Genomic DNA, 20396 nt, shown 5'->3' on the forward strand with positions numbered 1-20396 from the left:
ATAGAGACATAGTACTTTCGAGATGACGGATGATAGCACTTATATCCACGTTGATGGAGTGGATATCCAATAAAGACACACTTCTGAGCACGAGGAGAAAATTTCATGCAGTTTGGACCATGGGAGTGAACAAACGCAACACAACCAAAAACCCGAAGAGACATCAGGGATCAACCACGTAGTAGGAAAAGACTCTTTAAGCAACTCTAAAGGGGTATGAAGATTATGAATACGAGAGGGCATCCGATTAATGAGATGAGCAACAGTAAGAACTGCATCTCCCCAAAGGTATGACAGAAGGGTGGCAGATAACATAAGAGATCGGGCTACTTCAACCAGATGCCGATTTTTATGCTCAGCTACTCCATTTTGTTGTGGAGTGTAAGCACACGAACTCTGGTGAACAATACCTTTAGAGTCGAGAAATTTTCTGAAATAGGCATTAAAGAACTCTCGCCCATTATCACTTCTTAAAATCCCAATCTTTGTTTTAAATTGAGTTTCGACAGTTGTGTAAAACTGTTGGAAAATAGAGGACACTTCAGATTTATCAGTGAGCAGGAAAACCCAGGTGAGACGGGTGTTCATCTATAAATGTGACAAACCACCGTCTTCCCGTGGAAGTAATAACCGGTGAGGGACCCCATACATCACTATGAATAAGAGAAAAAGGACTCGAGGGTTTATAAGGCTTAGAATGAAAAGAAACACGATGTTGCTTGGCACGAATACAAAACATCACAATTAAAAGAAGAAGTACTAACATTACGAAATAAATGAGGAAATAAGTATTTCATATATTGAAAATTCGGATGTCCTAAGCAAAAATGCCATAACATAACATCATTTTCAGAAACAAAGAAATTTAAAGACATAAACCCCGATTGGTGATCATTCCTAAAGGAAGCCTTGTCAAAAAGGAAGTAGAGTCCCCTATCGTGTCGGGCAGTGCCAATCGTCATCCCCGATTTCAGGTCCTGAAATAAAACTAAATCAGGTGAGAAAATCGCCTTACACCTCAAATCTCTTGTTAGTTTACTGACAAATAACATATTATATGATATTTTAGGCACATGTAAGGTATCACGTAAAATTAAACCATGAAATGGAGAGATATTGCCCTTTCCTGCAACAGGGGCAAAAGACCCGTCTGCAATTCGAATCCTCTCATTACCAGTACACGGATTATATGTCATAAATAACTTTAAGGAACTCGTAAGATGATCAGTAGCCCCTGAATCCATAATCCATGGTTTCTTACCATTCACACTAATTAGGCCAAAAGAAGGAAAATTACCTGACTATGCAATTGCACTAACCCCAACGGTACTTGAACTGTGTTTACTGTCACCAGGAGATTTCTTCTGAGTTTGGTCATCTACTGAATCGCTTTCCAGGGCACGACTAGTATTAGATTTTTCGTGAGACTGTCGTCGTCTGCTATTTAGGGGCTTTCCGTACCAACATTGATCCTTCGTAAGCCAAAGCTTTTTACAATGTTCACAAAACGGGAGGAGGTTTCTTATCACCATCTGTACCGGACGGCTTGGCAACAAAAGCAGCTGCATCAGTAGTTGAGGTGGTATTATCAATGGCACACGACCGATCTTCTTCCAGCCGTATTTCAGAACAGACTTCTCGAAGTGAAGGAATCGGACGCTGGCCCAAGATCCGACTATGAACCCCATCAAACTTTGGATTTAATCCAGCCAAAAACACATAAACATGATCTGCTTCCTCAATCTTCAAATATTGGGCCCCATCCTGTGGACAATTCCAGACAATTTCTCTACACAAGTCCATTTCCTGCCACAGCATAAACAGTTTGTTAAAATAAGAGGTAACATCCATAGACCATTGTTTGGATTCATGAACCTGTTTATCGAGTGTATATAGCTGAGAGGCATTCTATCATTTAGAATATAGATCTTGCACCACCTCCCAGATATCCTTGGCTGTGGCAGCATATAGTAACGGTCTTCCTATCTAGGGTTCCATATTTTTCACCAAGACAGAACGTAGCAACGAATCTTCTCCTTTTCAAATTCGTTCTTGTGGATCACCTTGGGCCGGCTTTGGAATTTCACCTGTCAAATATCCAAACTTGTGGCGCCTTTCTAAGGCCATCCAGATCAATTGAGACCAAGAAAAATAGTTTTGGCCATTTAATTTTTCTCCGACGATAAATCCTACAGAATTACCCATCGAACCAAATAAGTAGGAAACGTTAGGCACTATAGGTAATGAGTTTACCGGATTTTTTGAATAAACCCGTTGAGGATTTGCACCGAACATCGTATCCAGATTAGAAATCTGCTATTGTAAGTAAGCCAATCGTTGTCTTACATCATCTGGGTAACGAGCTGAACCACAATTTATCGGAACAGGTATTGGTTGCTCGAGACCTCTATTTTTGGATGTGAAAAAACCATCGGTTCAACTATTGAAGGAAACCAGATCACCGAGTCGGGCTGGATGGGCTGAAAGTGGATCGTCTGGTGCAAAAAACTGGGTAGAACAGATTTTGAGTCGGACAGATGAGCTCTCGGGTCGTGGGTCGGATCGTGGGTCGGATCATGGGTTAAAATGAAGGACTCGCGGGTCGGACTGAAACAAAATATTCTGCCTCGGGTCGGATCGGTTCGAGTTTTCAGATCAATTCGAGTCGAAATTAAAATACCGGTGGCTAGTCTGCCTTGGTTTAACCCCGATCGGTCCGGTTTTCTCCAGACCGGTACTAACCCTAATCTGATCCTCCCACTCTTCTTCTCGACCCTAATACTGCTTCCTCTGCCCTGATAATTCTGATCGACGATCAACACCTCCTCGCGGTCAAATTGTTCCTCACGTTCGAGACCGCCGAATCTGCCGTGACTGCCGCCGACTCTACCCTAATCGTGATAGCTTCGATCAGGAATCGAAGGTTCCTCGTGGCCGGCTCCAGCTCTGATCAGATTTTGACTTGTTCTGGAATAGTGATACCCGGTTGGCTGAGGACAATTTTCCAAGGATTGTACCTGAACGACAGATATTAATTTCGGTAGGGCATCCTGAAAACATTCCTTTACCGCTGCCCGGATTGCCGCTCTCATGTGGAAACTTGAAGACCCATCAACAGAGAAGGATTGAGGTTGATTCTCTTCCATAACAACTAGGTTTTCATCACCGCACTCTGATACCATGTTAAAAAAGAGAAGAGGGAAGAGAAAACAACAGGATTACGTGGAAACCCTAGTGCAGGGAGAAAAACCATGATATAAAGTCTTTTCTTATTAAAACTGATACACTAAATACACAGGGACTCACTGTATCAATAGACAATAGGAAGCCCTAGGAGTCCTACACAATTACATAAATGCCCCTAGGTTAAAAACCCTATTTCCAACAAGTAGACCTTGTTGTTGCGAGAATTCTTAATTCATGAGTTGTAGGGAGGGACTTATGTCACCACAAATAGAGACTAAAGCAAGTGTTAGATTCAAAGCTGGTGTTAAAGATTATAAATTGACTTATTATACTCCTGAATATGAAACCAAAGATACTGATATCTTGGCAGCATTCCAAGTAACTCCTCAACCGGGAGTTCCACCTGAGGAAGCAGGGGCCGCTGTAGCTGTTGAATATTCTACTGGTACATGGACAACTGTGTGGACCGATGAGCTTACTAGTCTTGATCATTACAAAGGACGATGCTATGGAATCGAGCCTGTTCTTGGAGAAGAAAATCAATATATTGCTTATGTAGCTTATCCTCTAGACCTTTTTGAAGAAGGTTCTGTTACTAACATGTTTACTTCCATTGTCGGTAATGTATTTGGATTCAAGGCTTTACGTGCTCTACGTCTGGAGGATTTGCGAATCCGTACTGCTTATATTAAAACTTTCCAAGGCCCGCTTCATGGTATCCAGGTTGAAAGAGATAAATTGAACAAGTATGGTCACCCTGTATTGGGATGTACTATTAAACCAAAATTGGGATTATTCGCTAAGAATTATGGTAGAGCAGTTTATGAATGTCGATGCAGTGGACTTGATTTTACCAAAGATGATGAAAACGTGAATTCCCAACCATTTATACGTTGGAGAGACCATTTCCTATTTGTGCAGAAGCTATTTATAAACCATAGGCTGAAACAGGTGAAATCAAGGGACATTACTTGAATGCTACTGCAGGTACATGTGAAGAAATGATCAAAAGGGCTGTATTTTCCCGAGAATTGGGAGTTCCTATCATAATGCATGACTACTTAACAGGTGGATTCACTGCAAATACTAGCTTGGCTCATTATTGCCGAGATAATGGTCTACTTCTTCACATTCATCGTGCAATGCATGTCGTTATTGATAGACAGAAGAATCATGGTATGCACTTCTGTGTACTAGCTAAAGCGTTACGTATGTCTGATGGAGACCATATTCACGCTGGTACCGTAGTAGGTAAACTTGAAGGGGAAAGAGAAATCACTTTAGGCTTTGTTGATTTACTATGTGATGATTTTATTGAAAAAGGCTGAAGCCGCGGTATTTATTTCACTCAAGATTGGGTCTCTTTACTAGGTGTTCTACTAGTGGCTTCCGGTGGTATTCACGTTTGGCATATGCCTGCTCTAACCGAGATTTTTGGGGATGATTCTGTACTACAATTCAGCGGAGGAACTTTGGGGCACCCTTGGGGTAATGCACCTGGTGCCGTAGCTAACCGAGTAGCTCTAGAAGCATGTGTACAAGCTCGTAATAAGGGACGTGATCTTGCTCGTGAGGGTAATGAAATTATCCGTGAAGCTAGTAAATGGAGTCCTGAACTAGCTGCTGCTTGTGAAGTATGGAAGGAGATCAAATTTGAATTTGAGGAAATGGATACTTTGTAATCCATTAATTACTCTTCATTCTTTTAATTGTAATTGATTTTCATAATTAAACTAAACTCGGCCCAATCTTTTACTAAAAGGATTGAGTCGAATACAATACTAAGATATTATTGTGTATCTTTTTGCTAGATATACAAAATTGAAATAAAAATCTAAGACGAAACAACTTAAACATTTTTATTGTTGTGCTGGATCCGCAATTAAGCCTATGGATCCTTAGGATTGGTGTAGTCGTTTAATATATTATATCCCATAGTGTCGTTTCAGATCTTGGATCGAGCCAAGTATCACAACTTCTTCTACCCATCCTATATATTGTCCTTTTTTGTTCTGGCTTGGAATACAAATTTTTTAGCAGACGAGATTTTATGAAAAAGTTCTTCATATTCATAGGGAGAACAACGATTTTTTTTATGTGAATTTGACATAACATGTTAGAAACCGCTATTTAAAAATGAAAAATTTAATTGAAAAAACAAAATTCTCTTTTGCGAGGACGCTAAGTATCACTCACTATATATAACATATAACGGAACCCTTTTTTTTAAGACCGACTCGTTAGTAGTTAATAATCCTAGTGATTGGATTTAGATCCTATTCTGATAGGAAATGAGATATTCAAATGATTTCTTTTTTATCGAATGACTATTCATCTATTGTATTTTCATGTAAATAGGGGCAAGAAAGCTCTATGGAAAAAAGATGGTTAAATTCGATGTTGTCTAATGGGGAGTTAGAATACAGGTGTAGGCTAAGTAAATCAATCAATAGTCTTGGTCCTATTGAAAGTGAAGGATCAATTATAAATGATATGAATAAAAACATTCCTAGTCATAGTGATAGTTACAATTCTAGTTACAGTACTATTGATGATTTAGTCGGCATTCGGAATTTCGTATCTGATGACATTTTTTTAGTTAGGGATAGTAATAGCAGCAGTTATTCCATATATTTGGATATTGAAAATCAAATTTTTGAGATTGACAATGATCCTTCTTTTGTAAATGAACTAGAAAATTATTTTTATAGTTTTTGGAACTCTACTTATCAAAATAATATATCTAAGAGTGCTGACTCCCACTATGATCGTTACAGGTATGATACTAAATATAGTTGGAATAATCACATTAATAGTTGCATTGACAATTATCTTCGGGCTCAAATCTGTATTGATAGTTACATTTTAAGTGGTAGTCACAATTACAATGACAATTAAACTTATAGTTATATTTGTGGTGAAGGTGGAAATAGTAGTGAAAGTGAGAGTTCCAGTATAAGAACTAGCACGAATGGAAGTGATTTAAATAGAACAAAAAGTTTTAATGATCTAGATGTAACTAAAAAATACAGGCATTTGTGGGTTTAATGCGAAAATTGTTATGGATTAAATTATAAGAAAATTTTTAAATCAAAACTGAATATTTGTTAACAATGTGGATACCATTTGAAAATGAGTAGTTCAGATAGAATCGAACTTTTGATTGATCCAGGTACTTGGGACCCTATGGATGAAGACATGGTCTCTTTGGATCCCATTGAATTTCATTCAGAGGAGGAACCTTATAAAGATCGTCTTGATTCTTATCAAAGAAAGACAGGATTAACTGAGGCTATTCAAACAGGCACAGGTAAATTAAACGATATTCCTGTAGCAATTGGGGTTATGGATTTTTAGTTAATGGGGGGTAGTATGGGATCTGTAGTAGGCAAGAAAATCACTCGTTTGATTGAGTATGCTACCAATCAATTTTACCTCTTATTTTAGTGTGTGCTTCTGGAGGAGCATGCATGCAAGAAGGAAGTTTAATTTTGATGCAAATGGCAAAAATATCTTCCGTTTTATATGATTATCAATCAAATAAAAAATTATTCTATGTAGTAATCCTTACATCTCTTACTACTGGTGGGGTGACAGCTAGTTTTGGTATGTTGGGGGATATCATTATTGCCAAACCCAATGCCTACATCGCATTTGCGGGTAAAAGAGTAATTGAACAAACATTGAATAAGACAGTCCCTGAGGGTTCACAGGCGGCTGAATATTTATTCCACAAGGGCTTATTCGATCTAATCGTATCACGTAATCCTTTAAAAGGTGTTGTGAGTGAGTTAGTTCATCTCCACGCTTTTGTTCCCTTGAATCAAAATTAAATCAAGTAAAGCCTTACTTAACTCAAAACTTCAAAAACGAATTCTTTGATTTGTGCCGAAAAAGTAGTTATTTAGTTTATAGGAATCAAAGTGCAAATTCGAAGAATGGATTTTTCTTTGGTAACATAAGATTAAATTGTAGAAAGAATCATGCGGAGAATTTTTTTTACCGATATTCCTGATTAGTAATTAGGAAACCCCTATTAAACAAAATAAAAGAGCAAATTATTTCTTCCGCAAAATTTGGCAAGGGGAATAAAATGAATTTCATGCTCCCTTCTTAACATTACATGTGTATATATAATTCAACTATAGCAAATAGTGGCACAGAGTCTTGCATCTTTCTACATCTCTAGAGGATCTCTAGTTTTACTAAGAATCCCTGTTGTTGGATCGGATTATAAATAACTTTTGGGGAATTTGTACGAAAATCTTTATGAAATTTTATTCAAAAAATGATAAGACAAGATAATAACTAAAATAATGCAAAAGTCTATTCTGATACATATCTTTCATGTCGAAAGATGAGTAAGTCCATTTATTTAATTTGACATTCCTCATTCCATTTCTATATATACTCACATAGATATTACTTAGTATAATTATATGTGAATTAGTATAATTATAAGATACCTTTTATAACAATCAATAAATAACAGATACAAATATTAATTCGAGGTATCCATTCTATGACAACTCTCACCACCTTACCCTCTATTTTTGTGCCTTTAGTGGGCCTAGTGTTTCCGGCAATTGCAATGGCTTCTTTATTTCTTCATGTTCAAAAAAACAAGATTTTTTAAATATACTAGTGCCGTCTATTTTTTTTTTTTTTCAAAACTTAGACATTTACGATAACACAGCTATCTATTTAGTAGACTAGAGTCTAACATGTGGCTTACTCCAAACATAAGCGATTATACATGCGTAAACATGATATCTGAGGAAATAAATTATAAGTATTTCAAAATTGAAAATATATAATAAATCGGGTGATGAATGTTTGAGATATAAAACCAATATATCTATATGGATGTAGGTATCTATAGGGAATCATATAAAGGTGATGTGATGTTATTATTTTAGATCAAATTACTTAGATCTAAAATAATAACATCAAATCAAAATAGTGCTAGTTGATTAGAGTTACTTCGGAAACAAAAAAAGTCAAATAGATTTTTGTTATTCTATCAATTCAATTAAAATGCAACGAGATTCAGTATGAATTGGCGATCAGAACGTATATGGATAGAATTTATAAGAGGATCTCGAAAAATCGGCAATTTCAGCTAGACTTTTATCCTTTTTTTAGGTTCATTAGGGTTTTTATTGGTTGGAACTTCCAGTTATCTTGGTAGGGATTTGATATCTTTATTTCCGTCTCAGCAAATAATTTTTTTTCCCCAGGGGATCGTAATGTCTTTCTATGGGATTGTCGGTCTCTTTATTAGCTCCTATTTGTGGTGCACAATTTTGTGGAATGTAGGTAGCAATTATGATCGATTCGATAGAAAAGAATAAATAGTGTCTATTTTTCGTTGGGGGTTTCCTGGAAAAAATCGTCGAATCTTCCTCCGATTCCTTATGAAAGATATTCAGTCCATCATAATAGAAGTTAAAGAGGGTATTTATGCACGTCATGTCCTTTATATGGAAATAAGAGGCCAAGGGGCCATTCCCTTGACTCGTATCAATCAGAATCTAACCCCACGAGAAATTGAGCAAAAGGCTGCCAAATTGGCCTATTTCTTGCATGTACCAATTGAAATTTTTGAAAAATGAAGTTCAGAATGAATTTAGCTCATAGCAAGAGGGATAAAACTGAAATGAAAGAATAGTCTTTTTTATAGACCATAGTAATAGTATAACTTAACTGGAATTTCTTCAGAATGCTCATTTGACCCAAAGCAGATGTATACTGAACAGCCAAAAAACTGTCTTTGTTCAAAATTTTGATCGTATGTAAATCAACTCCACAGTAACAAAAGTGGATTCTTTGGTATTTTCTTTCTATATTATTTCGAAACTCAAGGATTAACTAATGAATCACAAAAAACTAAAAAACAGGGAATAGATTCATAATAGTATCCATATGACTTGTAATAGAACTTATATTTGATATAAATATTAGTAGTGTAGAGAGTTAACAAATGAAGTGAGTTCATTAAAAAATCAAAGACGAAAAAATGGCAAAAAAGAAAGCATTCATTGCCCTTCTATATCTTGCATCTATAGTATTTTTGCCCTGGTGGATCTCTCTTTCATTTAATAAAAGCCTAGAATCTTGGGTTACTAATTGGTGGAATACTAGTCAATCCGAATTTTTTTTTAATGATATTCAAGAAAAGAGTATTATAAAAAAAGTTATAGAATTAGAGAAACTCTTTCTCTTGGACAAAATGCTAAAGGAATACCCAGAAACAAATCTACAAAAGCTTCGTATCGGAATCTACAAAGAAACGATCCAATTGATCAAGATGCACAATGAGGATCGTATCCATACGATTTTGCACTTCTCGAAAAATATAATCTGTTTCGTTATTCTAAATGATTATTCTATTCTTGGTAATGAAGAACTTGTTATTCTTAACTCTTGGGTTCAAGAGTTCCTATATAACTTAAGCGACACAATAAAAGCTTTTTCTATTCTTTTATTAACTGATTTATGTATAGGATTCCATTCGCCCATGGTTGGGAACTAATGATTGGTTTTGTCTACAAAGATTTTGGATTTTCTCATAACGATCAAATTATATTCGGTCTTGTTTCAGCTTTTCCAGTCATTCTTGACACAATTTTCCAATATTGGATCTTCCGTTATTTAAATCGTGTATCTCCGTCACTTGTAGTGATTTATCGTTCAACGAATGACTGAAAAATCTAATGTTTGTTACTTTGTACATAAGTAAAAAATTCCAAATTGTACTTATTCCTTCTACCCATCCCGAAGGATGCCTCCTATATTCGAGTAACATTATTTCAGTAAATAGCAGAATCATGGATAGGGAACTATACTAGGGACCTACCTAATTTTATTGTAGAAATTTTTGGGCTCAATGATTGGACCATGCAAACTAGAAATACCTTTTCTTCGATAAAGGAAGAGATTACTTGATCTATTTCCATATCACTCATGATATATATACTAACTTGGGCACCCATTTCAAATGCATATCCCATTTTTGCACAACAGGGTTATGAAAATCCACGAGAAGCAACCGGCCGTATTGTCTGCGCCAACTGCCATTTAGCTAATAAGCCCGTGGATATTGAGGTTCCACGAGTGGTACTTCCTGATACTGTATTTGAAGCAGTTGTTCGAATTCCTTATGATATGCAACTAAAACAAGTTCTTGCGAATGGTAAAAAGGGTGGTTTGAATGTGGGGGCTATTCTTATTTTACTCAAAGGGTTTGAATTAGCCCCTTTTGATCGTATTTCTCCTGAGATAAAAGAAAATATGAGCAATCGTCTTTTCAAAGCTATCGTCCCACTAAAAAAAATATTCTTGTGATAGGGCCTGTTCCTGGTCAGAAATATAGTGAAATCACCTTTCCTATTCTTTCCCCGGACCCTGCGACTAAGAAAGATGTTCACTTCTTAAAATATCCCATATACGTAGGCGGGAACAGGGGAAGGGGTCAGATTTATCCCGACGGGAGTAAGAGTAATAATAATGTTTATAATGCTACAGCAGCAGGTATAGTAAGCAAAATAATACGAAAAGAAAAAGGAAGATATGAAATAACCATAGTTGATGCAACGAATGGGCGTCAAGTGGTTGATATTATCCCTCCAAGACCAAAACTTTTTGTTTTAGAGGGCGAATCTATCAAACTTGATCAACCATTAACGAGTAATCCTAATGTGGGAGGATTTGGTCAGAAGATGCGGAAATAGTCCTTCAAGATCCATTACGTGCCCAAGGCCTTTTGTTCTTTTTTGCATCTGTTATTTTGGCACAAATCTTTTTAGTTCTTAAAAAGAAACAGTTTGAGAAGGTTTAATTGTCCGAAATGAATTTCTAAATTTGCAGATTTATCAACATCAAGTTCATAAAAAAAGACCAAATTCTTGTTGGCAATTCTATAATTTAATTATGTATGATAAAAAAATTATGAAAAATTTTTGCCTTGTTTTTGTTTATATTCTTTTTCTACCGTATTTCGGGAATGACTTGTACCACATTACTAGTCATAGTATGGATATTGTGAGGAAGACTATTTTACCTCTTCTTTATTTCTTTGTTTTTTACAATATAAATAGGAGCGGTATTATTATGTCATCGGTGCCAGATTGAAATGTCATTGAATGTATCTATTTTTTTTCCTAATAGAATCAAAAAGAAAAATAGATTAGATATTAAAAATAAGATAAGTAAATGGAGAATAGAAAAAAAAATGAAGGGAACAAAGGATTCTAGAAGGAATTATTCATCTTCCTAGTATTTGATACCAGAAAAATTCCTTTTCTTCTTCTTGTGTCGAAATAATAAACTAATTAATTATTCTTGATCCCGTTCGTCAAAGATCCCTATTCTTAGTTTCAATTTTTCTCGATTTATCATAACCTTTTTTTCGATTTATTACATAAGTAGTGAACAAATTCAATGAATTTTCAAATTCGATTTTAATATTAATATATTAAAGGGTTTGTGATATCTGATCGATAGAAATATATCATTGTTATATTGGGATTGTGTCAACTAGAAAGAGGGAATCGAGTGATTTTCTCTTTCTTTTTTTTTTCGCTTTGTTTGAAAGTATTGACCGATACAATCGTGAAAGAGATGGTCTGAATCAATTTTTTGAAGCAATTCAGAATTAGAAAGAAATGAAGTTGTTTGAAACATCGGAAAGATCCATTTTTTCATTTATATGAATAAATTAGTATAATTCTAATTAGTAAGAGCTCAACGGGACCTACCCCTCTTTTTTTCTGATTCGAGGGGGATCCTGTTGAGTTCTTATGCTTTCATGTCTACAACTCAGTTCATCCAATTATTACAGAGATGAACCTAAGCCGGAATATGAACCATAAAAGAAAATACCGACTAAACCGATCACAGGAATACCAGTTACAGTACCTATTATCCAAAGAGTAATCCTTCCAGTAGTCTCGGCCATTTGTCCCACTTCCCTCCCCATTTCATCAAGTGGTCGTGCTAGAGACAGAAACAGTCATAGATAATTATGAGATGATATCCTTCCGAATGGGATAAGATAATTCGTACTATTATTTAGTATTTTCTTTTATTTAATTGAAGAAATAATTGGAAAATAAAACAGCAAGTATAAAAATGAGTAATAACCCCTAGTAAAGGCTGGTACGATTCAATTCAACATTTTGTTCGTTCGGATTTGATTGTGTCATAGCTCTATAATTCGGATTAGGTTTATCATTGGATGAATTGCATTGCTGATATTGACCCTAAAAAAGAAACGGTAGGTACAACTAGTCCGTGAATAACCAACCATCGCACTGTAAAAATAGGATAAGTTTTATCGATAGTCATTTGGTCCTCCTAAAAAGATCTACTAAATTCATCGAGTTGTTTCAAAGAATCAAAACGGCTAGTTATTAATGGAATTCCTTATCGGCTCTCTGTAAAATACTCATTTGGACGAGGGCTTCCAAAAACATCGTAAGTTAAACCCGTGCTGACGAATAACTAACCTGCAATGAATAGAGAATGTGTAGTAATGCTATGAATGACCCAGTATCGAATACTGGTGATAATATCAGCAAAAGAACGTTCTCCTGTGCTTCCAGACATGCCGAGCTCCACATATTCTTGTACAGTCAAAAGGGGATCGATTCCATAAAAGATGAGATTAGTAAATGGAAATTAACTGAAATTATATCTTTGTAAGATCGTCAATATTGTACCGAGGGTGTTTTTAGAGTATACTAAATTAGTATAGCTATCCTTCTTCTGATGCGGCAACGCAATTTCACAATAAGTATCGAAATGAAGCACTAAATAATAAATTTGTTTCTTCTTTTCTTGGTGCTTGTCGATGTAGAATCATGCACCATTCATTCAATAGAAAATTCTGAAAAATTCTTGTATGTAGTATTATGGTTTCTCTCGGTTATTGGCTTCGGGCTAGAAAGCAAAGATTGGGTAAAATATGAATCTAACTGGTTGGTTTATAATAATTTAGGAAGCAGATTCTTATAGTCCCAAAATTCAATTAAATTAAACGTGAAATCTAGAAATATTTCTTTTGTGTTTATAGTTATATTTTTGTTTGAATCTTTTTTTATTTTTATTTTAAGGAATTAGTTAGTCGTCTAGTAACAAATAACAGTAGTACATAGGATTCGATGAACGAAATAGAACAACGAATAGAATAATAATAAATATTCGTAATGCACGGATTATTGTTGTTATATTAGACTCAAAGGATCGTTCTTCACCTAATTAGAAGAATGGTTTTAATATGGAAAGAATAAATGGAGAACCTAGTTTCGAGTGATCTGATCGTGCGATACTTTTTTCTTTTTATTCAAGATTTTATGGGAATGAACCCACTACAGAAAATCTAATTAGTTGGAATCAAATTTAAATAAAGGGCATTATATTATAAGGTCATTCATTCTTCAGCGATTCAAAGAGCATTTCATTTTTGGAATCAAGTTACACAACACAGTTTATTTATTATTTTTTCTTTTTTCTTTTTTCTTTATTTTGTCTTTCTAATTATTTAGAATCCATTAATAGATTTATATATTTACTATATTTATATCTTAAATTATTGTTTATAATAAGAATAATAGTTTTTACAACTCTTGAGTTGTGCAATGAATTCGTTGATTGCGAATCGTGGGATAGAGAGACGGATGACGAATTCATTTCTTACCTATGTCACAAGATTTTTGTTAGTATCATCTATAATCATAATAATAGATGAATAAAAAACTTTCAATTGAATATATTCTTTCAATTGGTATTTTTACTTACTGCGTATCTTTCAAAAATAGAAACTTAGGGAAGTGCTTTATAAACATATGGATAAAAATAACGTATTTCATTTAGCCTCGTCATGCCTACTATCACTAGTTATTTCAGTTTTCTACTAGCAGTTTTAACTATAACCTCAGTTGTATTTATCGGTTTGAACAAGATACGACTTATTTGATTAAAATTAATTGAATGCACAATTCAAAAAAAGAAACATTTCGGTGGTATTCCTTCCATATATTCTATATATTGTAGAGTTCTTTACCTCGTCAATTCAATTTTCAATTCTTGGTCATTGAGATTCATGGGCAATACCGATTAATATTTTAAGGATAGATATTACCTCTCCTTTTCCTCATTCAACTAAATTGAAATGATTGAAATTTTTCTATTTGGAATCGTATTAGGTCTACTTCTTATTACTTTGGCTGGATTATTTGTGACCGCATATTTACAATATGTACGGGGGGATCAGTTATTATTTCAGTATAATTTTCCATCTAACAACAACAAGAATCGAATCACGCTCTATAGGATTTGAACCTACGACATCGGGTTTTGGAGACCCGCATTCTACCGAACTGAACTAAGAGCGTTTTATTATCAAACTAAATGCAACCCGAATATATCTTCCATAGATATATTATCATATAGAATAGCATAAAATTAAATAAAAAAAAAAGATTGATTTGGTATATGTATGTTCAATTTTTATGGATCTCAATTGATTCCTTGTTACTGTTCAGAAGATAAGTAATAGGTAGGGATGACAGGATTTGAACCCGTGACATTTTGTACCCAAAACAAACGCACTACCAAGCTGCGCTACATCCCTTTCAGTTGGTCTAAGTGTCATTGTATAGAATCCCTGTCTTGTTTTCCACATTTTTTATTTATTTCCTCCATTGGTATACACAAATTATCTTGTCATTTCTTCTTTTTTGTCTAATATCATATATAAAATATAATAAAAAGACTTATATACGTATGAAATAATAAATATGAAATCCGCCGTAAAGAAAAATCAATATTTGGGTGGGGGAGAAGCGACATATTTGTTTTTAATAAAAAAGGGAATATCTACTGAACTGTTGTACATTTCAATTTTAATTAGGAATTCCGCGGACAATACAAGCGGTTATTAACTATATATACATTTGATGGTATTACATACCATTATGTATTACAAATTACTATAAAGTAGGAGGATTTTAAATGCGAGAACTAAAAACATATCTCTCCATGGCACCGGTAGTAAGTACGATATGGTTCGGGGCTTTAGCGGGACTATTAAACGAGATCAATCGGTTATTCCCAGATGCGTTGGTATTCCCATTTTTTTCATTCTAGTTATTGATTTGGGAAGGGGTGAAGAAGATTAGAAAAACAATCAAATATTTGTGACTAATCCCCTTCCCCTTCTTTTTTTTTTTAGAGTTTTTAGACTTAAAATAAGTTGGAAAAGAGAGAGAATAAAAATGGATTCAACCTCAGTCAAACTCGGACTCGGCGCCGGGTTCAAATTGAATTAATAAAAGAGTGAGAACGAAAATGTGATGGCTAGGACAACAATATCATACAAGATACTTAAATAAAAAACTGTACCGGGATTTTAAATTTAGAAATCATTGTATTACTATATTTTATATTTGATCATAATGAAATCTTTCATAATTTTATTTCGAGTTACTAACTTATCTTTTTTTCTTCATTTTGGATCGGAAAATGGAAGAGTTGCGTGAATAAAAAATCCAAGGGAGGTTCATGGCCAAGGGTAAAGATGCCCGAGTAACAGTTATTTTGGAATGTACTCGTTGTGTTCGAAATGGTGTTAATAAGGAATCAATCAGGATTTCCAGATATATTACTCAAAAGAATCGACACAATATGCCTAGTCAATTGGAATTGAGAAAATTTTGTCACCGTTGTTACAAACATAAGATTCATGGGGAGATAAAGAAATAGATTGAACTGATCGTCTGTGTGTCACCCTTTTCCAATCCAAGGAAGATGAAAAATTACATATATTAGAAATATTTTAGATTTAAATATAAACAAACCAAATCCTATTTCTTAATTCTAAATCATTTTAGATCCGATCAAAATAGGATTTTCAGGATAAGGAATAAACAAACCATGGATAAATCCAAGCGACTTCTTCTTAAATCCAAACGATCTTTTCGTAGGCGTTTGCCCTAGATTCAATCGAGGGATCGAATTGATTATAGAAACATGAGTTTAATTAGTCGATTTATTACTGAACAAGGAAAAATATTATCTAGATGGGTAAATAGATTGACCTTAAAATAGCAATGCTTAATTACTATTGCTATAAAACAAGCTCGTATTTTATCTTTGTTACCTTTTCTTAATAATGAGAAACAATTTGAAAGAAGCGAGTTGACCGCTAGAACTATTGGTCTTAGAACCAGGAATAAATAGACTTATTCTTTGATTGAATTAAAATTCTAATCCAAACTCAACCGCAGATTGATGCTTTGTTCGAAAAATCCGAAAATCTAGATATGATTGTCGTGTCGTAAGAAAAAAAAGAATAGTGGAAGAAGAATAAATCGTTTTTTTATTGAACATATTTGCTCATTTTGACCACTTTATCATACTATCATATTTTATCATACTAATTTCTACTCTACCTTCTCGGAGTTCATTCTCCAGAGAATTCCATTTTAAGCATTCCGTTGGATTCTTTTCAATCTTCTATTTTATGATCTCATTGGAAATCATATAAAGACAATTTCTATTTAATATAGCGATTTGGGCAAGTATTTTAAGATTAAGAAGCAACTGCCTCTTGTACAGATTGTGTATGAATCTAGTATAACTGTAGTCTACCTTATTAGATCGAATTACTGCATTTATTCGAGCGATCCACAACTGTCGAAAATTTCTTTTTTGCCTACCTCTATCCCAATAAGCTGAAGCCAAAGCTCTTATTTTCTGTTGAGTAATAGTTCGAGTAAGTCTTGAATGAGCCCCTCAAAAGCTTGATGCAAATAAATGAATTTTTGTTCTACGTCACCGAGCTATATATCCTCATTTAATTCTAGTCATTGAATAAATGAAACTTTGATGAATAACTAATTTGATTTCCTTTCTTTCCGTTATTCCTTTCCCCTTGCCGAGTCTATTAATAACAAAACCTATTTTTCCAATGTATAAAATAAAAATTCCAATGGCTTTTGCTACTATAACCTTCCCGGCCATGATTTCTTTTTTTTTTTGTTCTAGTCACCCCAAAATACCAAATTGTATTCATACTAGGTATAAAAAAAAACAAACATAGAGTAAATAAATCAAAATAGAAATCGATAAAGAAATAATGGGTTCCTTCGTTTCTATGGTTACTTCTTAAACGGTGAGGTCCTCTCTATACACCGGAGCTCCTTCTTTTATTTCATCAATGTTATTGTTAACTTGTACAGTTCACCCTCTTTGGCTCTACCCATGAATTAGCTAGTAATTGGTCTTTCACAACGAGATCTAACGGTATTTAATTATGAAGATTAGTTGGGTAGCTGACCCTCTTAGTCCGTTCTTGGAAGAATAAGGCCATAATCCTTCCGTTAAATAGGATTTCCTCTACTTAATGGATAAGCATTTGTTACCAATGGGGAATTTTTTCTCATCTAAAATTGAAAATTGAGATGATTGGATTTGCACCAATAGAAACCATAATTTTATACACAATAAAAGAATAAAAGGATACGATAAATCTTTTTTATTTATTTTTAGGTAGTGAACGGAGTTCTTCCATTCATTCTATCCTATTCAATGGTACTCATCACTGATACGGGAAAAATTTTGTACTTTCTTTTGTCCCGGTCCATGGTCTAAACGAGTCACACATACACCCTAGTACATGTTCTTCTACGCTGAGGGCATCCCCAAAGGGCGGGCGATTTGGTGACATTTCTGATTGTCTGTCTTGTGTTTCTAATAAGTTGTTTAATAGTTGGCATGGTGAATTGTATACATAATGAGTTGGTTTAGATCAATCCTAACCGGATTGATTATAAATTACTTCTATATTCAATATTAATAATTAATAGGATTAATAGTAATAGAAAATATTATATTAACCCCCGGTAAAAAGAAAGATAAAATCTCATATTTCGGATTTTTGCGTGAAATCCTTGCTATTTTTTATTCAACCACTACAAGATCAACAATTCCATGAGCTTGGCATCTGTTGCTGACATAAAAACATCCCTTTCCATGTCTTCGGATACAACCCATAAGGGTTTTCCTGTTCTTTGTACATAAACCCTTGTGATGGTTTCGTGCAACTTCAGTAGTTCTTCCGCTTCCCGGAGAAATTCTCCCATTTGTGCCTCATAAAAAGAACTAGCAGGTTGATGCATCATTACCCTAATGATTTAATAAATGGTTTTCTCTATCTCATATCATGATCATGATGAGTCAAAGATAATAAAAAAAGATAGGATTAACAATCGTACAGGCATCCTTTGTGCAGTGCATACAGCTCCACAATGGAATTCATTTTGACCTTCCAGCGAAGGAATAGAAAATAGAGGATCTAGCAGACCCAGAGCAGTAAATGATCCAATAACCACCCTTCCTTTTCTTTTTAGTAATTTTAAAATACTATGATGCTTCCGTTGCTTTATTATTTCATTTGTTATTCAACAATCCCAAAGTTTCTTTTTTTTTCTTTAAAAATAAATATTTCGTAGTCTTTCATAACATAAATATTGTTAAGAGTCTTCCGTTGTGAAAACAAAAAAGTTTGTGACGCTGAAAGAGGCCTCTGATAACTCAGCTAAAATCGGAAATGCCTTTTATCTCATACTACTCTTTCGATACATAACCTAATGGTTTAGAAAAAAAAACAAGAAAAAAATTCTCATACCGAATTCAAAGTGCCATGCTATTATTACTTAATATTCATATTTTATATGGTGAAGGCATAGTTTTCTTTTTTGTCTTAAAAAAAAAACTCATTGGCACTGAGCGTGAGGGAATGCTAGACGTTTGGTAATTTGGCCTCCGGCCAGAATAAAAGATCCCATTGAAGCGGCTAATCCCATGCATATTGTCTGTACATCTGGTCACACAAATTGCATAGTATCATAAATAGCTACTTCGGGTATTACCCATCCACTGGGAGAGTTTATAAATAAATAAAGATCTTTGGTATCATCCTCTATACTGAGATATACCATAAGACCAATAAGTTGATTCGAGATCTCGCTATCAACCTCTTGGCCTAAAAAAAGTAATCTTTCTCGATAAAGTCGATTGATTAGGATCAAATTGTATCCCTTAAGAACCGTACGGGCACCTTTTGATGCATACGATTAAAAAAAATAGCGAAAAAAAGAATAAATGTTTAGATTTTAGCCTTCTTTAGATGACTCTTTCTAACTTCTAATGAAGGGGCTTTTTCTTACCTTCCATTTTTAAAAATGGATGAGTTTTGTCCTTTGGCCCGCGGTCATTTATCTATACTATAAATTTGAATAAATAAAAAACCAATTCATTAAATTTTCAATTTCTCGAGCTAACTTTTCATTGATGTATTGTTTCATCGAGATCAAATTTCACTTGCGATGTCATTTTCTTGTTCCCAAATGGTCTTCTTCAATTATTTTAGGTTTATGTTCTACTCCGAGTCAAGATCTGCCTGATTTGGATTTGCACATATAGGACAAATGCCCCAATAGCATGTCTTTTTTGCTATGACTTCTTTTTTTTTTTTTCAATTTATTTCATGCTTTTAACCAAATATTCAACCAATGTATTCATCATATTACTCGATTGATTAAAAGTTTTCTATCAATGCTATTTATAAATCGAATATGATACAAGTAGTAATCATAGAATAAATAGATTCCAAATTAAGTTTTTTCTACGCGGAGCCTGGATACTTCATTTTATTAGTACAACTGAGAAAACCATAAATTAATAAATTATTCTAATTGATAATATTAATCTAGATACCCCCCAAAAAATAGATCTAATTGCATTTCACGCTTCAAATTTTTTATAATTAAATCAATCCGTCTTGGGCGAAAGAGAGGATATCTCGATCGAGGGAGAGAACGGGGAAATACCATATGACCCAATATATCTGACAAGTCGCACTATACGTCAACCCACGATGCATCTTCCTCTCCGAGACTTCGAAAAGGTAGTTTTGGAACACCAATAGGCATTAAAGCAAAGAAAACAGACAAAATGAATTATTCTAGCTAACTTTGATGTAAAAGCGTAACAGCGGGTTTATTGTCTTAATAAATAAGATCGGCCTTTATCAGATTTTATCGTTTAGCATATTTTATACATAGATTTAAGAAGTTCATAAAAAAGGAAAATAGAATGAATAAAGGAAGAAACTTCTTCCGAATAGGTTTTTGAATGATGAACAA

At 34.2% G+C, this 20396-nt stretch overlaps 1 non-coding gene and 1 pseudogene across 1 annotated transcript; both read right to left on the minus strand.

Moving 5' to 3' along the window:
- Positions 1-12417: 12417 nt before the first annotated feature.
- LOC150030400 (uncharacterized) lies at positions 12418-17917 on the minus strand (annotated as a pseudogene).
- On the minus strand, positions 14509-14582 carry TRNAW-CCA (transfer RNA tryptophan (anticodon CCA)). The gene has a single exon. It is a non-coding gene; the product is annotated as a tRNA-Trp (tRNA).
- Positions 17918-20396: the final 2479 nt, after the last annotated feature.

This window comes from Benincasa hispida, unplaced genomic scaffold (assembly GCF_027475165.1).
Source record: "Benincasa hispida cultivar pf3 unplaced genomic scaffold, pf3_genome.v1.1 HicScf233, whole genome shotgun sequence".
Classification (NCBI taxonomy): Eukaryota; Viridiplantae; Streptophyta; class Magnoliopsida; order Cucurbitales; family Cucurbitaceae; genus Benincasa; species Benincasa hispida.